Source organism: Cervus elaphus, chromosome 18, assembly GCF_910594005.1.
Source record: "Cervus elaphus chromosome 18, mCerEla1.1, whole genome shotgun sequence".
In the NCBI taxonomy this organism is placed as follows: domain Eukaryota; kingdom Metazoa; phylum Chordata; class Mammalia; order Artiodactyla; family Cervidae; genus Cervus; species Cervus elaphus.
The window spans coordinates 62389458-62410582 of NC_057832.1; the positions used below are offsets into that span (position 1 = coordinate 62389458).

General features: G+C 36.4%; 1 protein-coding gene and 1 pseudogene across 3 annotated transcripts in view; one reads left to right on the forward strand and one right to left on the reverse strand.

Annotated features, from left to right (window-relative positions):
- The window catches only part of FOXP2 (forkhead box P2), a 630928-nt gene that overhangs the window by 336650 nt on the left and 273153 nt on the right, over positions 1–21125 (reverse strand). The gene's annotated exons all lie outside the window — the stretch shown is intronic.
- On the forward strand, positions 10158–10577 carry LOC122674819 (annotated as a pseudogene).

Genomic DNA, 21125 nt, shown 5'->3' on the forward strand with positions numbered 1-21125 from the left:
CTTGAGAAAGGGAGTTTTGAGCTGAACTCAGAAAGATGAATTGTTGAGACTACTCACGTAGCGGGAGAGAGAAGTGGGAGTGTGCTATGCAAAGGGAAGAACTTGGGCAGAAGCAGCATGGTATGATCATTGGTTAGAGAGGTCCACCTGTTTGATGTGTAAAAGCAAGTAAGTAGATGACAGTGAGGTAGGCAGGGGCTTTCTTCCTTATCCCTGGAACAATGGGACACCATTTAGTGATTATAAGCCAGAATCAGATCTTTGTTTTTAAACTAATCAGTAAGGCTTCAGTGAGGTGAATGTTTCAAAAGGATGCAAGAATAGATGTGAAGAAAGTTTCTAGGAGATCATTACAATATTGTCCTTCACCAGAAAGCTTTAACTCTGGGAGTCCTCAACCACTGTGTAGTCAGTGGGAAAGAAAATGTCCTGATTCCAGGTGCACTGTGGAGATGCAACCTTAGTATATCTGGCAGGGAATATGCCTGCATATTTCCAATAAAACTAATGTCAATTGGTTCTCCTCACGCTAACAGCACAGTATGCCCCAATACACATGGCTAAAGTGGATCTTTGGAGGCTAGTTGAAGAAAGTATCACCTTTTACAAATTTTCCTTGGACCTATATTCTATTGACTCTCCAAAATGACTGTACTCACTCCTCTTCCAGGAGGGAGCTACCATTATTTGGCAATTCTTTATTTCTAACTGACCTTTCCTCTTTATCCCGGATAAATACTTTCAATTGACTTTTCACACCTAATGTTCCCTGTATATTTTGAAGGTATATCAAACTCAACATTTCTAATACTATACTTGTTTTTCAATCCACTTTGAATTCCATATCTCATTAATGGTGAGAAACACCAAGTATTGTCATCATCTGTCACTCTTTTGAATACTAATCAAGCTCACCTTAGAACTATTGATACCTTAAACTTGGTTCTTCCTCCTCTTCTAATAATAATAAATAATAATGATAATAACAATAATAATTAAAGCTTATTAGGAGCTTAATATGCATTTGAAAACTATGCTGAACACTTTATATTCACTTAATCCTCACAATGATCATGTGCTATTATCATCCCACTATTCAGAGGAAATTGAGACTTCAGAGAAGCCATATTATGTTATATCGAAACTCAGGGATATCATATCTGAGGCCCTTCACAATTTGACCATACCTTACCTCTTCAGGTTCATCTCTCACAATCCATCCAACTTCTACAGTCCAGTGATAATCAACCTCTTGACTATTTTCTAAATATGCCACACTCTGTAATGACTCTGAAAATAAGCTATTTCTGACTCAATTTTCAAGGTCAACCTTAAATGTTAGCTCCTTTATGAAACCTCTAACTTTCCTGTACCACTCCTATTCATCTCCATGGTTCTTTAACTGAAGTTTCTGTCCTATAGGTAACTAAATTCAGGTTACAATGATTTGTTTATAAGTATGTCTTCTCAGGAGAGTTTTAGTTTTCCAGGGATGGACAAATATCTTATGCTTAGAGTCCAGAACAGTTCCTGAAAAGTGGCAAGAATTCCGTTACTTTTTACGAAAAGAGTGATGATGTCTAACATCTATCTCTAGCACCAAGTTCTCACACATATTGTCCATTTAATCCTCACAACAGCCCTATTAAGAAAGTACACTTATCCCCATTTCACACATAAAGAAGTCGAGAGTCAAAGAGATTACATAACTAACACAGATATTATAAACTGTCTCCTAATACCTGTTCTTCAATTTTCTCTCATGGAAATAAAATCCACATTTTTTAGGTGGTCTTATGGCTATCCAGAACCATGACTTTAATTCCTTTAAGGCTTCTAACTAGGTAGCCCTTGTAAGTAAGATCTGAACCTTGGCTGCACTATTAAGAGAAAGAAGGTATGTATCTACTTCTACTTTTCTCCTTTTCTTTTGGATGAAATGAGAAAACAGTGGTGGTCATCAGGGAAGACACAGACGGGGTAACACTCTAGAGAGAGCAGAGCAACAAAGCAATCTGAGTTATTCAATAACTATTAAGGTATTTTCTTGATTTGTTTAAAGTACAAAAATGATGAACACTGAGAAAATGGTAATTGCCTTAAATATCACATTACTTTGAATACCTGAGGAAAGAATTAATGAAGTTTTACTTTATTGAGCTTAAGAATATGTCAACAAATTAAATAATATTACAACAAACTCCAGGAGACTGTCTTAATACTTTTATTTTATCAGAACTTTGTATGACATATGAAGCTTAAATAAATAATCCATCACCTTAAATTTATAAATTACTATTTTAACATTAAATATTAATGTTTAACAATTACTAAATGTTTAACAATTATTATTTTAACACACAATTATAAATTTAACATTATTTGTTGTCATCCACTAAAATTTGCCTGGCATGAAAAAGGACTACGTACATGTATAATTATGTTTTCTAGACTAATTATTCTCTTGAGGATTATGAAATACGAAAATAAAGTATATCACTAATTTGATTGTTGCCTGAGTCTAAGGAAATGTAGATGAAATGAAGAAACTGAGGAAATGGGAAGATCAGTGGATGAGGCGATAACTCAGCATCTATGAGGCAATGGGAAAGAAATAGGCTTTTGCAGCTCTGAGTTTGAGCTCTTCTATATAAAGTCCAAGCACTTGCTACTTAAACTTCTCTATCTTATTTTTGCAAATGTGATGGATAGAAGGGTAGCTATCTTATGCAAATATTGCAAAGCATAAAAGAGCAAATGTATGAAAAGCACCTAACCCAGCATCTCACAATATAGTAGATAAGCGATCAACAGCAATACATTTTATTCTTATTTTGGTGCTCTAAGAAATTTAATATCTTGATGGCCCACTTTTTTTTTTTCCTCTAAAAGAAAAGGGGACTGACTTTGATTAGAGTGCCCAGAGTTCTGATCTCAACAACTTACACTTTTCTATAGAAGTAGACTTTATATTGTGGATTTTATATTTTTTCCATGTAAGGAAGTAATGACTGAAAACGCATTCCCTTTGGACTTCCTGTTTGTTTGTTTGTTGTTGCCACAAGCCACTTTCTCAGGATGGGCATTTGTCTACAGGCTGTGTTTGGGGACCACTGGATTAAATGCTGTTCTGTTACCCAGTTTCTTTTGCAACTGGAAAACAGCTTGATCCTATAAATCCATGCCTGTCTAATTACACAGATGTACACAGATAATTTCTTGAATGTAAATTAAAAATAAAATTTACTTATAAATAAGATATAAAAGAAAGAGTATGGAGAAGATGTTCAAGATCTACACAATTAATTTAAACATTGATCAATTTAGCAATCTATTCCTTTCCTTTAAAACTCTAACAGTTACTCAAAAGTTGACAATTTTTGAAAACATATAAGCTTGTTTTATTTATACATAGGAATAAAAGCTAATAGTGGAGTGAGTTTGGGCTTTGAAATTGGACAGAATTGCCCATTAACACTGGTTCATCAGTCATAATTCTGTGAGAAGCTGCCTGAGCACTTCATCTCTCAGAGCATCTGTATTCTTCTGGGGAAACTGATCACAAATGTCTCAAGGGCACTTGTGAGAAGTAAAATAAGAAGGCCTGCATAGAGTAATACTTAGTCAGTGCTTGGTAAATTTATTTTAAAATGCACGTCTTTCCACCTTTTTCTCTTTTCCCAGTTTGCCCAGGAAATGCTCTGTGTACACTTGTCCCAGTCAAATTAATGATGGTGCTCCTTTTCACATTCGTCAGTGCACAAGTTTGGATGAAAATTTAAACAGTGGTCCTACTTGTGAAAGAATCCTCCCCATGGTGTGTCCTTTGGGACTTAACCTTCATTCTTAGGCCAAGCTTTTCAAGCAGTTATTTTAAAAAATATAAAGATTAAGTGAATACTTTGCATTTGTAAGAGAGGAGAACAGAACAATACCGTTCAGCTGCCTGGGGAATCATATCCTTCATCCACAGTTTACATCCTTCACCTACTATTTACTAGCTATATTACAAGGTAAAACTGTTTAATCCTTCTGAGTATTTGTTTTTCATCCCTTATCTAAATTGGTGACATTAAGATTAAAGGAGATGATAAAGTATCTGGTAGAATATATGATACTCAATAAATGTTCAATATGTGAGTGCTATTATATTCTTATTTTAACATATGGGTTCATACACTAATGGAAGAATGTACATTCATATGATATTTCTGGGGGCACATGTGTATATAAAGTAAAAATGTGGATGCTTTCTGAGCCCTCCAGAAAACTCAGAATTCTAAGAATTCTATCAAGGAAATAAGCATGGGTTTACATATTGGCAAAGGAAATGGCAACCTACTCCAGTATTCTTTCCTTGAAAATCCCATGGACAGAGGATCCTGGTGGGCTATAGTCCATGGGGTCACTTTACAGCTTTGCTTAAGTATAATTGATGCCTACTGAACCATACATAAAGTTCACAATTTGTTGAATTTTGACGATTTATCCACTTCTGAAACCATCAGCACAATCAAGATACTGACCACACATCATCCCTAACAGTTTCAACTTGTTTACTGTAGTATATTTTCTCCTCTTCCTATTCTTAGACAAGACTAAGTGCAATTTTTAATAGTGAAAGAATGGGCAATCTAAAAGTCAAAATGAAATACTAGATAAGTAAGTTTACATTAGGTTTCGGTGGTAATACACTGAGCTGATTAAAGGTATGGGCTTTGGTGTTGCACATAAGGAAATAACCCACCCCAATATTCTTGCCTGGAAAATCCCATGGACAGAGGAACCTGGTAGGCTACAGTCTACGGGGTTCAAAGAGTCAGACAGAACTGAGCAACTAACACCTTCACTTTCACCCTATTTCTTAGTACTTGTATCACCTTGATAAGAACCAATCTCTCTGAGCCTCAATTTGTTTATCACTAAAACAGAAAAAATGCCTACTTCAGAGAATAAATGGCCTACAGTATTTATAGGACATAGTAGAGAATTCATTTTGGGATCTAGTTAGACCTCAATAAATGGTAGTTATTACTGGGTACCAAGAAGAAAATCATGTGCAGGATATTTAATGAGTTAGGAAATGTTCATAATCAAGTGACAAAAGCAAGTTATTATTTGGAGAACCACCATATTTTGATTTTAAAAACTATACATATATAGATTCATAGAGAAGAACATGTTTGTAGATATACCAATATGTTAACAATGAATATCACTAATGATTTATATTTTTTAGTATTGTCTATGTTCCACAATAGATAAATTTTCGTTTTGGTAATCTGATAAAAAATATAGGAACTTTGTACATTTTTAAAAAGTAAGTGTGAATTTCATTCATTCATTTAGTAGTCAGACATTTACTTAGTATTTATTCCAGAGTAGACACTGTGGGACAGTGGAGTTAAAAAATAAAAATGAAAAAATATTTACTCTCAAGAGAGAAAAAAGCAGTATTCACATCACAGTATTTTTAAATATTTTCATTTAATTAATAGAATAATTTGAGAAGAATTAAGTGTCAGGTTGTAGGTCATAAAAAGTAGAGCCCTACAACACACAGGGTTTATTTTTCTACTTCTAAAACTATATATACCCTTTATATCAAGTATAACTTATCTGCATATGTCTGTCTTCTAAAAATTATTTTTATATATTTTTATTCTATTTTTATGAAGGCAAAAGGAGAAGGTGGCAGTAAGTGATGAGATAGTTAGACAGCACTACTGACTCAGTGGACATGAATCTGAGCAAACTCCGGGAGGAAGCAGAAGACAGAGGAGGCTGTTGTGTTGCAGTCCATGGGCTCACAAAGAGTCAGACATGTAGCGACCGAACAACAACAAAAATGTTACAACATCACTGTCTGTGTCACCTACCTTAAATCAGAAGCACTCATGAAATGTGTCTATTTAATACTTTTGCATAATAAACAGCTGATAAATTAATGACATATCATGTGAATAACTCGAAATAGAGAACTGCAAGCTTGTATTTCAGATTGCTATAAAACAACTCAGGATTCTTCTCAAGCAAAGCAACATAGTTAATTCACACCAAATTCTTTCACTAAAATTAAAACCATTTCTAAATATGCTGTTTCTTTGGTTTAAAAACCTGTCCTATTTAAAACAAAATTACCATTGGCCATAGGTACCAATAAACATGTACAATGAGTAAACATAAAAACAATGAAAGTGAAATTAATGAAATATGAAGGAACTTAAAAATATTTAAAATAATCCCACATTTATATTAATAGTATTAAGAAAGTGTATCTTCTATATTATAGAAAAACTGTCTAACACAGAACTAAACTTGTTAGATCTTTAAATAGCTAACTATTTCAAACACAAAGGAACTCCAAGATTACTGAATTTGAGCCCCACTGTGCTACCATCTTGATTTTAGCCATTGATCTGGTTAGAATGTCAGGTTCTCTTGCTTTCTGTGTTATGCTAAATTGCTAATGTCTGACAACAAGCAGCACTTTTCCAGGCTCAGACATTATGTTGATATGCTAATGATCCAAAATGAGGCCACTAGACATCAATTACATAAATGAGGCTAGGAACAGGGCCAACACAGGTACATTCTACTAATTTGTTCATCTCTGTTGGCCATAAGCCAACTGCATGACAAGCAAATTGCCCCTAAAGACATTGGGGCATGAGTCCTTTGCTTCAGAGAAGGATTGTACTCTTCATACCTGTGTGATCTCTATCTGCCTAAGGACATTTTAATGAATCATACAATGACCTATTGAGAATACATCTGATGGGTCAGTAAATTCACATACTGGGAAGAGTACAAAGCACTAAAAAATATCTAAGTAGAAAACAAACTATCTGAGACCAACATAAAACTAAAATCAAGTTTCTAAAGCACAATGTAGGAAAAATGCAAAGGACAATATCATTTTTTTCTAATATTTTAAATTTTGAAAAAGTATAACTCTATATCACTAACAGATTTAGTGTAACTGAGTTTAATCCCAACAATTAAACATTATCCTCTATTCTCACAATGTATTTTTACATATGATATACTAACAACTTCAAGCCAAAATGTTTCCCATTAGGACACACCTTTGAATTTTTAATATAAATGAGCAGAGAAATCTAATGCTTTGAATATCATTTTAGGGCAAACATAAACACAATTAATGAATGGTATCTACAAACAGAAGATAAGCAATTAACAGTGTAGTAAAATAAAGACAATAAAATTTAATGTGTTCTACCCTCATATATGCAGATGACACCACCCTTATGGCAGAAAGTGAAGAACTAAAGAGCCTCTTGATGAAAGTGAATGAGGAGAGTGAAAAAGTTGGCTTAAAGCTCAATATTCAGAAAACTATGATCATGGCATCCTGTCCCATCACTTATGGCAAATAGATGGTGAAAGAGTGGAAACAGTGGCTGACTTTATTTTTGGGGGCTCCAAAATCACTGCAGATGGTGATTGCAGCCATGATATTAAAAGACTCTTACTCCTTGGAAGGAAAGTTATGACCAACCCAAACAGCATATTAAAAAGCAGAGATGTTACTTTGCCAACAAAGGTCCATCTAGTCAAAGCTATGGTTTTTCCAGTAGTCATGTATGGATGTGAGAGCTGGACTATAAAGAAAGCTGAGCACCAAAGAATTGATGCTTTTGAACTGTGGTGTTGGAGAAGACCCTTGAGAGTCCCTTGGACTGCAAGGAGATCCAACCAGTCCATCCTAAAGGAGATCAGTACTGAGTGTTCATTGGAAGGACTGATGTTGAAGCTGAAGCTCCAATACTTTGGCTACCTGATGCGAAGAGCTGACTCATTTGAAAAGACCCTGATGCTGGAAAAGATAGAAGGCAGGAGGAGAAGGGGACGACAGAGAAGGAGATGGTTGGATGATATCACCGACTCGATGGACATGAGTTTGGGTAAACTCTGGGAGTTGGTGATGGGCAGGGAGGCCTGGCATGCCTTGGTCCATGGGGTCGCAAAGAGTCGGACACGACTGAGTGACTGAACTGAACTGAACTGAACTGACACTGTCTTGGAAATCACCTGATAGGGGTTTAAACGAAAGGATACAAAATTTCTACATGCTAACATCACATGGGGAAAACTCTGTTCTAATAAGTTTTTGATATAGTAAAGAAACTATTATAATGGTTTATTGTTTATTTTTGGCTATTTTGGCAGTAATTTAAGAGAGACACTATATGCAGAATCAAGCCATTTAGTAGGGCCTTCATGTCCTTTCTTCAGAAATGTCCAAGTCAGACCAGCTTACTTTTATAGCAGGAGAGGAAAACAAGAAAATGCAAGTGCTGATTTCAGCCATCAGTGCCGCAGAAACATTCAGTCTACAAACTGCAGCATCTGGATGGCCTAACAATCACCGATCCCAAACCAGGTAAGGACGGAAGTCCTGGATGGGGACAAGTTGCTTCCCAAGAGGCAGGGATTAGGAAAGGAGAAGAGTCAAAGTTAAAGTTAATAGAACAGAACTTCTCACCTCACTGTTTTTTGGTTTGTATTCCTGCTTCAGTCTTCAGGCCTGAGTCTTGTGAAAGTTCTAACTCCAACCTCAGCACTTCCCAGCTATGGTTCAGATATGTTCTGTCTTTCCTGCTGACAAGCATCCTCCATCAGCCCCCACCACAAGCCCCCAGCATCCTGGGACCTCTTTCTTCAAGAAATAGTGGATTTGTTTTCCATTTGGAAGCTGTGCCTGCTCTTGACTGACACAGAGCTCCATCTTTACAGAACTTCTAGTTCTCTAATGCTTTCAAAAGATGATTATTTTAGAGAAAATTCTTAGTTATCAGACTGGTGTATTCACTTTACTCATATCATGGGTGACTTTTCAGTGAAACAGACGGAGTAGCATTTTGATAGCCTACTTGTCAAAAGAGGGAAACAGATGAGCCATCTCACATGAGATTATATCCCACAGTGATTAACAGTATGAAGTGTGGCATGAAGACAATCTGCATTTGAGCCTTAGGTTTACCACTTACAAGTTATGAGCTTTAACCTCTTTGTGCTTCAGATACTACCATCATCCACCTACAATTACTGTTGTGAAAATGTAATTTTAAAAATGTCTGTAAAGCACTTAGTGTACTGTCTGGCTATAGTACATGCTATCTGTATGTCAGGTTGGTGTCACAAGTGGTGGTATTTACAGTCAGGAAGCTTCCTCCAGTGGATTCAGCAGTACTCTCAGCATATGAATGTCCCCTCTAGTTGGGCAAGAAGCATCAATGCTGCAATTCACCCTTTCTGCTATGGTAGATTAAAAATGGCAACAAATTCTTGGCTACTCCTGACACTGTGAGATGAGTTTAATTATCTTCCTCAGAAAAAAATAACCTGGCCTTACTGACTTGCTGGACAAACAGAGGGAGATAGAAGCAATGTTCTTGGACTTCCAAGGCTACATCAAAGCCTTAGAGTTTCCATCCTGGACTATTCTATGGAACTCCTGTTGCTAAGCTGTGAGAAAGCCCATGCAACCCACATTAAGAGGAACCAAAGCACTCAGTTGACAGCCCTGGCTGAATTCAGATCCAGAGATCAGAACCAACTTATTAGGCTTGTGAGTGAGCCATCTGAAGGGGCTGTCCTGCAGCTTAAGTCAAGCAGCCTCAGTTGAAGCTATGCAGAATAGAGACAAACCTTGCAGTTAAGCCCTACCGAAACTGTCAATGTGTGTAAGCAAAATAAATGACTATTATTTTAAGGTACTAAGTTTTGGGGTGGTCTGTGACACAGCAGTAGGTAACTGGAATGTTTGTCAGAGCAGTCTAGTCAGCAATGACATCAGAGTTCTGTCTATCAGTACCTAATTTATTTTGGTACAATGCTATGATATAGCAGTGGCTGACGAAGGCATCACTGTTGATTCCATGAATTTGACTGTTCAATAGCCACTATGCTGGCTGTTCCAGCAAGTCTTCTCAATCCTCTTTATAAGTCTCGTTAGAGACTAAAGATCTGTCCAAAACGGTACAGGGGTTTACATCCACTGTTCTGCCACCCTTCCTCAAAAACACACATGGTGAAGGTTCTGATGATGATGAGTGTGGCCTCCAAAACTGGGCCTACATCAATTGGCTATTAAAATTATTTTAGCTCTCTCTCACCTCCGCGCTTCCAAGATGACCAAGAAAAGAAGGAACAACGGTCGTGCCAAAAAGGGCTGCGGCCACGTGCAGCCTATTCGCTGCACCAACTGTGCCTGATGGGTGCCCAAGGATAAGGCCGTTAAGAAGTTCATCATTGGGAACATTGTAGAGGCTGCAGCCTTCAGGGACATTTCTGAAGTGAGTGTTTTCGACGCCTATGTGCTTCCCAAGCTGTATGTGAAACTACATTACTGTGTGAGTTGTGCCATTCACAGCAAGGTAGTCAGGAATCGCTCTCGGGAAGCCCGGAAGGACCAAACACCTCCACCCTGATTTAGACCTGCGGGTGCTGCCCCACGTCCTCCACCAAAGCCCATGTAAGGATCCAAGTCCTTAAAGACTGAAGAAATATTGGTTTCTCTGAAAAGACAATAAAATGGAAATTATACTTTATGTAGCATGTTGAATATATGTTGCCAGATGGAGTGGGGGTTGTGTGCATCTTATTTCTGTCTTTGGTCTCCCCAGTTTGCATAGCTTAGGGGTGGGGGTGAGGAATTAGGGCATCTGTGTTTGATTAATTCAGCCTGGCAAATGGCTTAAGTTGGTGTCTTTAAAATGGGGAGGAAACTAGCAGAGTGAGGAGTGCATCTGAAGTCACTCAGACTAAGGTGTGCATTCCTCTTGTGGCAACATGAAGACTTTAATGCAAGTCCACAACTTGAATAGCATAAGGGGATGTGTATTCAGGTCCTTAACCTCGTCAAGTTTACCTGCCTACTTTGATCTGCTGCTAAGCTAATCACCCAGCCTTCATCTTTCTGTGGTACTTTGCCCCATCGGGTGACAATGCCCTGAATGCCAGGCGTTCGTAGAAATTTGTGGAAGTCCCATAAGAGGGGAGTTTGCAAAAAGTCTGGGAAAAGGCTGTAATCTGTGTGACAACGGCTCATTTGTTCCAGAATTCAGAAATTGGAGGTTCCCAGCTAGGAATACACCGTTGACCCTTTAACAATGTGGGTTTAACTGCAGGGGCGGGGATTGTTTTGTTTTCAGCAAATACATACTACATGATCCACAGTTAGTTGAATCCTCAAGTGTAAAAGTACAGACAGATACAAAAGGCTAACTATAAAATTAATTATATAAGGATTTTTGAAGAGATGGTACTCCTAACCAATGCTTTGTTCAAGGGTCAAATGTACACGTATATTTGAAAAATTAATATGTAAATAGTTTGCTAAGGACTTTGCTGGTTAGGTTATATGATTTTTTTTTTCTTAAGCTAAACTAGTAGCTTGGAAGTTTTGATTAAAGTACATATTGTTCTGTGGAAAAAAAATTGTTTTAATGCTATTCTTCATGGTAATCATAAACAATACATAATTATATTCTCAAAATGATGCTCTCTTTAACACAATGAATTTTAAGTATGGAGAAATTTGTTTGGTTTAAATTAATATATATATACATATATATCAGATTTTAAAATGGCATCCTTAGTTTGTGTTCTCTGTGATCTATATGAAATACTCAATCTTGAACTTTTTTTCAAATTATATATATGCCATGGAGTGATATGTATAATTTAGTTCAATTAGAAATTTATACTGTAAATAAAACAGGTTTCAAAAGTCATTTTAGACTAGTGAAGGTATCATTGCAACTAAAAATAATAATCAAAAAATTAAAGAAAATAATTAGCATGACTTTTAGTTTTTAAAATCAGACAGATGTTTTACTAATAGTTATAAAAACTGGAATAGAACTTGCCCTTAGACCCAAACACATGTTTCTATTTCACTAATTTCAGTGTGATGGGTAATTTTTAAAGAAAATCAGATATTTTTCAATGTACAAAGCAAGATCCAAAAAAACCTAATTTCCACTACTTATGTCTAAAACTGCACATATAAAACACAGGCTGCTCCTGTTGTTCAGTCACTCAGTCATATCCACGCAACCACATGGACTGCAGTACTCCAGGCCTCCCTTCACCATCATCTGGAACCTACTCAAACTCATGTCCATTGGGTTGGAGATGCCCACTTTGTTGTCCCCTTCTCCTCCTGCCTTCAATCTACCCCAGCATCAGGGACTTTTCTAATGAGTCAGCTCTTCACATCAGGTGGCCACAGTAATGGAGTTTCAGCTTAAGCATTAGTCCTTCCAATGAATATTCCAAGGACTGATTTCCTTTAGGATTGCCTGGTTGGATCTCCTTGCAGTCCAAGGGACTCTTAAGAGTCTTCTTCAATACCACAGTTCACAAGTATCAATTCTTTGGCACTCAGCTTTCTTTATAGTCCAACTCTCACATCCATACACGACTGGAAAAATCATAGCTTTGACTATATAGACCTTTGTCAGCAATGTAATGAATCCGCTGTCTAGGTTTGTCATAGCTTTTCTTCTGCAAGGAGCAAGCATCTTAATTTCATGGCTGCAGTCACCATCTGCAGTGATTCTGGAGCCTAAGAAAATTAAGTCTGTCACTGTTTTCATTATTTCCCCATCTATTTGCCATGAAGTAATAGGACCAGATGCCATGATCTTTGTTTTTCAAATGTTGACTTTTAAGCCATTTTTTTTTACTCTCCTCTTCCATCTTCATCAAGAGGCTCTTTAGTTCCTCTTTAATTTCTGCCATAAGGGTGGTGTCACCTGCCTAACTGAGGTTACTGATATTTTTCCCAGCAGTCTTGATCCCAGCTTGTGCTTCCTCCAGCCCGCATTTTGCATGATGTACACTGCATATAAGTTAAATAAGCAGCGTGACAATATACCATCTTGACATGCCCCTTTCCCAATTTTGAATAAGTCTGTTGTTCTATGACGTTCTAACTGCTGCTTCTTGGCCTGCACACATGTTTCTCAGGAGGCACGTGAGGTGGTCTGGCATTCCCATCTCTTCAAGAATTTTCCACAGTTTGTGTGATCCACACTGCAAAGGCTTTAGCATAGTCAATGAAGCAGCAAACATGAAAGTGAAAGTCCAACTCTTTGTGACCCTGTGGACTGTAGCCTGCCAAGCTCCTCTGTTCAAAAAATTCTCCAGGCAAGAATACTGCTGTGGATAGTCATTCCCTTCTCCAGGGGATCTTCCCAACCCAGGGATCAAACCCAGGTCTCCCTCATTGCAGGTGAATTCTTTACCATCTGAGCCAGCAGGGAAGCTCAAGTATTCTGGAGTAGGTAGCCTATCCATTCTCCTGAGGATCTTCCAAACTCAGATATCTAACTGGGCCCTCCTACATTGTAGACAGATTCTTTACTAGCTGTACTACCAGGGAAGCCCCAGTGAAGAAGCAGTAAATGTTTTTTTCTGATATTCTCTTGCTTTTTCTATGATCCAATGGATGTTGGCAATTTGATTCCAATTTGATTCCAATCTGGTTCCTCTGCCTTTTGTAAATCCAGCTTGAACATCTCAAAGTTCTCAGTTCACATACTGTGGAAGCCTAGTTTGGAGAATGTTGAGCATTACTTTGATAGCATGCGAAATGACTGCAATTGTGCAATAGTCTGAACATTCTTTGGCATAGCCCTTCTTTTGGAGAAGGAAATGGCAACTCACTCCAGTATTCTTGCCTGGAAAATTCCATGGACTGAGGAGCCTGGTAGGCTACAGTCCATGGGGTTGCAAGGAGTCGGACATGACTGAGCGACTTCACTTCACTTCACTTCTTTTCGACTGGAATGAAAACTGACCTTTTCCAGTCCTAAGACCACTGCTCACTTTCCCAAATTTGCTGGTGTATTGAGTGCAACACTTTAACAGCAACATCTTTTAGGATTTGAAATAGTTCAGCTGGAATTTCATCACCTCCACTAGTTTTGTTCATAGTGTTTCCTAAAGCCCACTTGACTTCTCATTCTAAGATATCCGTCTCTAGGTGAGTGATCATACCATTGTGGCTATCTGGGTCATGAAGATATTTTCTGTATAGTTCTTCTGTGTATTCTTGCCTCCTCTTCTTAACACCTTATGCTTCTGTTAGGTTCACGCCTTTTCTGTCCTTTATTGTGCCTATCTTTGCATGAAATTTTTTCTTGGTATCTCTAATCTTCTTGAAGTGATCTCTAGTCTTTCCATTCTATTGTTTTCCTCTGTATCTGTGCATTCGTCACTTAGGATGGCTTTCTTATCTCTCCTTGTTATTCTTTGAAACTCTCCATTCAAATGGGTATATCTTTCCTTTCCTCCTTTGCCTTTCACTTCTCTTCTTTTCTCAGTTATTTGTAAGGCCTCCTCAGACAACCATTTTGCCTTTTTGCATTTCTTTTTTCTTGGGGATGGTTTTGATAACCATTTCCTATACAGTGTTACGAACCTCCATCCGTAGTTCTCCAGGGATGTATTCATATAATTGCCAATCATAGTACAGTGCTTGTTTAGTTATCTTACATAGATACCCTTATCTTCACTAGAAGGGGATGATGTTCTACAATTTTAGAAGGGAAATGCTAGCCTGAGAGCCATGGGGTTATATTATTACTAATATATTAACTGCATTAATTGACACAATTACAAAGTAGTGTTAGGACATCAGTGAGGATCAAAGAATAGTAGAGAGGTATGTCTGCTGTAGGGATGGAAGTTTGTGCACTCAGAACTCAGCAGAAATGACTTTCAGGGATGTAAAGATCTAAGAAGTTGCAGAGATGTAACTGTAGTGTCTATTCTAAAGCATTAGTTTTAAGATTCATTTTGTTATTTAGTAACAAATATTCATTTTGAATATTTAGTAACTGATTAATTCTTACACTGACAAATCCTAATATACTCCTGGAAGCAAGGGCATCAGATTGGAGGGGCCCCCAACTATGATTCCTCCATGGCAGGATAATCCCCAGCTAATGATGTATAAAATAGGTGGGAGGTTTCAAAGTCTCAGACTGGTGTCCTGAAGGCCAAATGCAGTCAGTCAAAGTGTTTTCCTTGATAATGACAGTACACAGGATATTTTAAAACAATTGAATTTGTATACCTTTAGAAGTGGCCTGTAATCTCCAGTTTTGTCTTCCTCCATCACTTCCTAATTAACAAAAGTTCATTTTATTCATTGGTGGGCTTTGCTTGGCTCCTAAAGGCATATGAGTTTAAAACTCCTGAGCTATACGTGTTATTCCTATTATCTATAAGTATTTGTTTGATATGATGTAGAACATATACACACAAGTTAGCCTGTGCACAAAGTACATGCTCTACATATTCGAAGAGAGGGAAAAAAATCAAATAGCTAAGTGGAATTTGTTTCCCTATTTTAATAACGGACCTGGTCATTTGCATTCCTTAATATCCAATCTTAACAAAATGCTAATAATGCTTTAAAAGCAGTAGTATAATACCCTGAATCAACTAAACTCTAATTTTACTAAAAAAATAATCTAATAGGAATGAGAGGTAATAATATGTATAGCACATCTTATAAATGGCATCCAAGACAAAACAAAATTACAATTATCTTCATTTCATGACGCAATAATTGTTGCCAGGAAAAGAAAATAAGGATGTGACAGCTTAAAAGTCTATCAACTGAAAATGTGTAATGATTGCTGCTGAGAAATTGCATAACACATATTCCATTCACCTTCCCAAACAAACAACAGACTGAGCTTCAGATGTGTTGCCAGGCTATTAGAGAATTATTCTTTGTTTTTATTTATTTAAATCCAGTGGAGTTCAGTGGCAAACATTCATCTTCTCTTTCTGTATAATATCAGTGCAGCTTTTTAGTTAAAAACAAAATTAAAAAGGAAGAGAAAACACATTCATATTTGTTAGGTTTAGGTGAACTAACTATGCATTGTAAAATAAAAACAGAGGCAAAATGTGCCTTTTTAGTACATTAATTATGATCTATTATTTCCTTTATGTTTAGAACACACGAGGGAAAAATAACATTTGTACCCATAGGTATACTAATGAGATTAGACATGAAGCTTTTGAAATAAACCTCAAACTGCTATTACCAAGCCTTATTACTGTTTAGTAGCTTCGATCACACAGTCATTTAGTCACAAATCTGTGGCTATAGACCAAATCCATACAGACTTTTAAAAGGACATAAACACCTCAAGGGACAAAAAAAAAAAAAAAGATGTCTGCAAAACTTTCCTTGAGTGGGAGTTCAGCTACTTCCCGTGGCAGTTTGCACACGTTTTCCAGCATGAATTTCACTTATTTAAACAGGTGAAAGTAATTAGATTTTTAAATGATTGTATTGTCAGTCGGTCTGCACTCTGACAGAAGAATTCACACTGACTGTAAAAACCCTAAAACTCATAAAAATAGGAATTTGGGGGAAAATGATTAGTAGCACATTTTTAAATTCACACACACACACAGAGGGAAAGAGAGAAAGAGAGAGAAGTTAAATATATTCATTTTGTGTGTGTGTTATATCAAATAACCATGGAATACAAATACAGAACTTTTTTTTTTTTTTCAAAATAAGGTATGAGAAGTACCAATCACTTTCCATAGGGACATTCTGATACTACATTAAAAACAGGAACTGTACACAAATAGTTGCTATCAACTGTACTGTGCTACAGCTTATTGTAAAAATTAGATTGAAACAACTTAAAAACTCAGTAAAGGGCTATTGTCAGACCTGGTCTGACAATAGTCTTTTAGAGATCTAAAGAGATTAATATTCTCTAAACACAGAAGTCATTTCAATGTAAAAAATTATACAATGAAAACTGCAGAGCTTTAATTTCTGAAAAGCCCAGCTAATTATATATTCCATGGCTCTCAGACATCCTTACCAACAGTGGTACTCGGTGAGTATATAAATGTGGTATAGACCACATATAAATGTGGTATAAAAGTCTGTATGATTTGGTCACTCAGTGGTACCCAGTGAAATATAAATAATGAAATTTATATTTCACATTTTGTATTAGAATCAAAACTCGAGTCATTTTGAGCCTAACAGAAATTCACTGTGTATATTCTACAATCTACTTTTTCTAAAACTAAGGTTTTGATATACGATTAATTAGGCTGAAATAATAAAATAGGTTTTGGCTGTATTAAATTAAACTTATCATTTTTAAAAAAGAATGGATCTAATTTTACTAAGATCGCCTCTTATGAAATGTCTGAGATAGTCAAATGAAATATATAATGTTTTTAAAGGAAAAGTTAGATTTGGTTTGTTAAACTGTAGTTTTTTTAAACACATGTAATGCTGTTTTGTACAACAGCCTGCAAAAAGGAAAAAAAAATAGAGGTGAATCCTAGCTATGTTCATATTAATTACATGATACAGCATGATTAGATGAGAGCAATTAGTCTATGCTGAAATAAACTGAGTTTGAAAGCTTACTCAACATTATTAAGCACCCTTTTTGAAAGTAGTAAATACCTTAATTTAATTTGTGCCGGTTAAAGCACACAGATTTCCAAAAACCAAGATAGTACTGAATTTACTCTTTTATCCAAATCATATTAATAAATGCAGAGGAAGAGATGTCCGAATGATAGTAGCCAAATATTATGTGCTTGATTTAACTTTTTTTCACCATTAATATTCATCACAGACTGACTTAGTCTTATCAAAATCAATGCTCATGTGATTTTTGCCTATGGTCTTAAAAAGCTAAACAAGACTGTTGCAAAACTCAAATGTCCTAAAAAGCTACTAAATTTTACATGTAAGAGAAGATTATGTGAAAACAAAATGTAAAATATCTGTAAAATATAGTTGAAAAATTTACTCCAAAAGAACTAAAGCAGGGATGTATTTTACCTATTAAACAAAAGTGAGATTTTCTGTAAGTAAGACTAATGACAAACTATATATCTACAGTTCAATTGAATATAAACAACCATGTGTTGTCCATTAGGGAGACATTCACTCAGGGTTATTTTCCTAGCTATGGTGATGAATTTGCACCAATCCATCTACACAGTCTCACCCAGTTCTCCTTGTCACCAACTGCACACATTTGCCAGCCAGCTGGCTGGGGTGAGGGGCATATCCCATGCCACATAACAAAGAGAAGTTTGCTGGCCTGCACCAGGATGAAACCCATGACCTCTCCTTCATTAACAACATGGACAGCCACGTGAGTTAACTGGTCACTGATTAAAATAAATGTATGCCTTGCAGACCAGAAACACTAGCACCAAACTTCAATGCATTGATATGAGAAACATTTATTTTTGCATCCTCAAATAAAATTTCTTATTTCTGTTATGAGAACAAATTTCACCAAACTAAATGCTGCAGTCATTACAACAAAATCACTATAAAATTGAAAGGGAAAATAAGCACCAAAAAGACATTGAGTACTTAAGGCTAATTCAACCAAGGTTAATTCCACTGGTTAAAAGTCAACTTTAAATCAAAACGCCTCTTAAGAGGAAGGATCCAAATTAAATAAACTTCTAACAAAATACTCTTAATGAAAGTGATCAAAGACATACAAGTAAGTATCCCTTATAAGTGGGAATAATAAATCTTCCCCTTAACAATCACAAGTTTGTGTCTTTCTCTTATTGTTGGTTTAAATTTTACTTCTGAAACACATGGGCTTCCCTGATAGCTCAGTTGGTAAAGAACCTGCCTGCAACGCAGGAGACCCCGGTTTCATCCCTGGGTTGGGAAGATCCCCTGGAGAAGGGATAGGTTACCCACTCCACTATTCTTGATCATCCCTGGTGGCTTAGATAGTAAAGAATTTGCCTGCAATGCGGGAGACCTGGGTTGGGAAGATCCCTTGGAGAAGGGATCTGGCCTGGAGAATTCCATGGATTGTATAATCCATGGGATCACAAAGAGTCGGACACAAATGAACAACTTTCACTTTCATTTAGAAATACATATACACACATACATACACATCAACAACAGGGGAAGGGACATGAAAGAAAGCAACTTCTAACCTACAGGATATATTATGATAATATTATAAGCACTATTAATGTATAACCTTAAAAAAGATCAAGTAAGAATAAAATATGTAACATGGAAAAACTGGACAGTCATAATTTAGTCAACTCTTAAGCTATTTCCTTATTAACACTAGAAATAATTTATTTAGTTGGCATCTTCTCTTGGATATACATCTCTTTATTTGTTTTCTTTCATTTCTAGTCACGTCCTTTTGAAAGGTGAGCACAGAAAAGGATACAACAGTGTCTATTTACTTTGTTTAAACATTATAACTTTAATGCATTTACATTTTAAGGCACTCACATCATGTCACTGATGCATCTTTCCTCTCACAAGGTTAAAACTAAGCATGTCTACTCTTTTATAAGTCATCCAAAAACCTATACCTAGTACTTCCCACTCAATCCATTTATTCATAAACCTATGCTTCCATAACAACTGTATGCACTTATAGCAAGGTTTATATTTAATCACAATTATTTCTTAAAATGTCTTCTCTTCTGTACTTCTAAGATGTGCATGCTAGCTCAGTCGTGTCCAGCTCCTTGAGACAGCATGGACTGTAGCCCTTCAGGCTCCTCTGTCCATGGGACTCTCCAGGCAAGAATATTGGAGTGGGTTGCTATTTCCTCCTCCAAGGGATTTTTCCAACCCAAGGACTGAACCTGTGTCTCTTGCACTGGTAGGTGGACTCTTTACCACTGAGCCACCTGGGAATCCCCCTTATAAAACAGGGACATGTCTTAATTCAGTTTTGCCTTTTTAGCAATAAGCTAAGTGCTTTACATGGGCTTCTCTCGTAGCTCAGTTGGTAAAGAATCAGCCTGCATTGCAGGAGACATGGGTTCAATTCCTAGGTTGGGAAGATCCCCTGGAGAAGGAAATGGCAACCCACTCCAGTATTCTTGCCTGGAGAATTCCATGGACAGAGGAACCTGGCAGGCTACAGTCCATAGGGTCGCAAGAGTCAGACACGACTTAGCAACTAAACCACCACCATCACCAAGTGCTTTACATGTAAAAGAAGATGCTTAATAGTGAACACTGAATAGAAAATAAAAAGATGAATGAATTTTTATTAAATTTTACTTTGTTTTCGCCTATGACCCTCTTGATATCTGCCCGAATAAGGATTATTTTACCTCTGCCATCCAACCTTATATTGTCCTTAAATTTGATAGGTCTTCTACACTTTTCTCAAAGTCAGTGACAAATGTTGAAAATGATAGGGTCTATACTATGTCAATCATGGACCTTGCTTTTAGCTGTCATCCATCAATTACAAGTAATCCTTGAATGTGATCATCCAGGCAGCTACACTGCATTTAATTCTACAGCATATTTTTCTCTAACTTGTCCACACAAATATTTTCACTTTGTCAGAAGATCTGGTATAATCAGGACTGATTATATCCACAGCTTTCACTAAGTATTCTATCAAAAAAGAAAACAAGTTTGATTTTAAATAGCATACTGTTAGTGAAAAACACATGGTTTTTAGTAATACAAGCAATTTTAAAGGTTCACACACCTTCACACCTTCGACTTATTTAACAAAATCACAGGACCAAAATGGACAATTCTATGAATATCCAGCTTCTCTACTTTTAAAAATTTGTCCCTTGAGTTCACTCTAATCATGTAAATTCTTCCTGTTTTTGATATCTCAAGTATTATCCATTTTAGTTTTGTGATAAGCATGAGCTGTTTAAGTACTTAAATTCTACATGACCCTAGACACTAAAGTAGCTAAGTATTCTCTTCTCACTTAAGAGTTCCTCTGTAATCTGTTTTTTCTATCTTTTGCAAATTGCTCTCCTTAAAAGAAGCAAAGCAGGACTTGAGCTCTGCTATCTTACCATAGTCTTTTAACATCTCACCATTTATTCTAAGCAATAAATCTATGCATTGTTCTTTCAGTTTGAACAGTGCTCCAAAAAGATCTAACAATTTTAATTTCCTTGCCATTTTTGTAAGTCTTACATAAATCTCAAGTTTATTTTCTCTGATATTTTCTCATGGTTATGACCTAATTTTCTATTAAACATTTACTCTAAGTTCACAGGTTTTTTTATATTTGTCTTTTTTT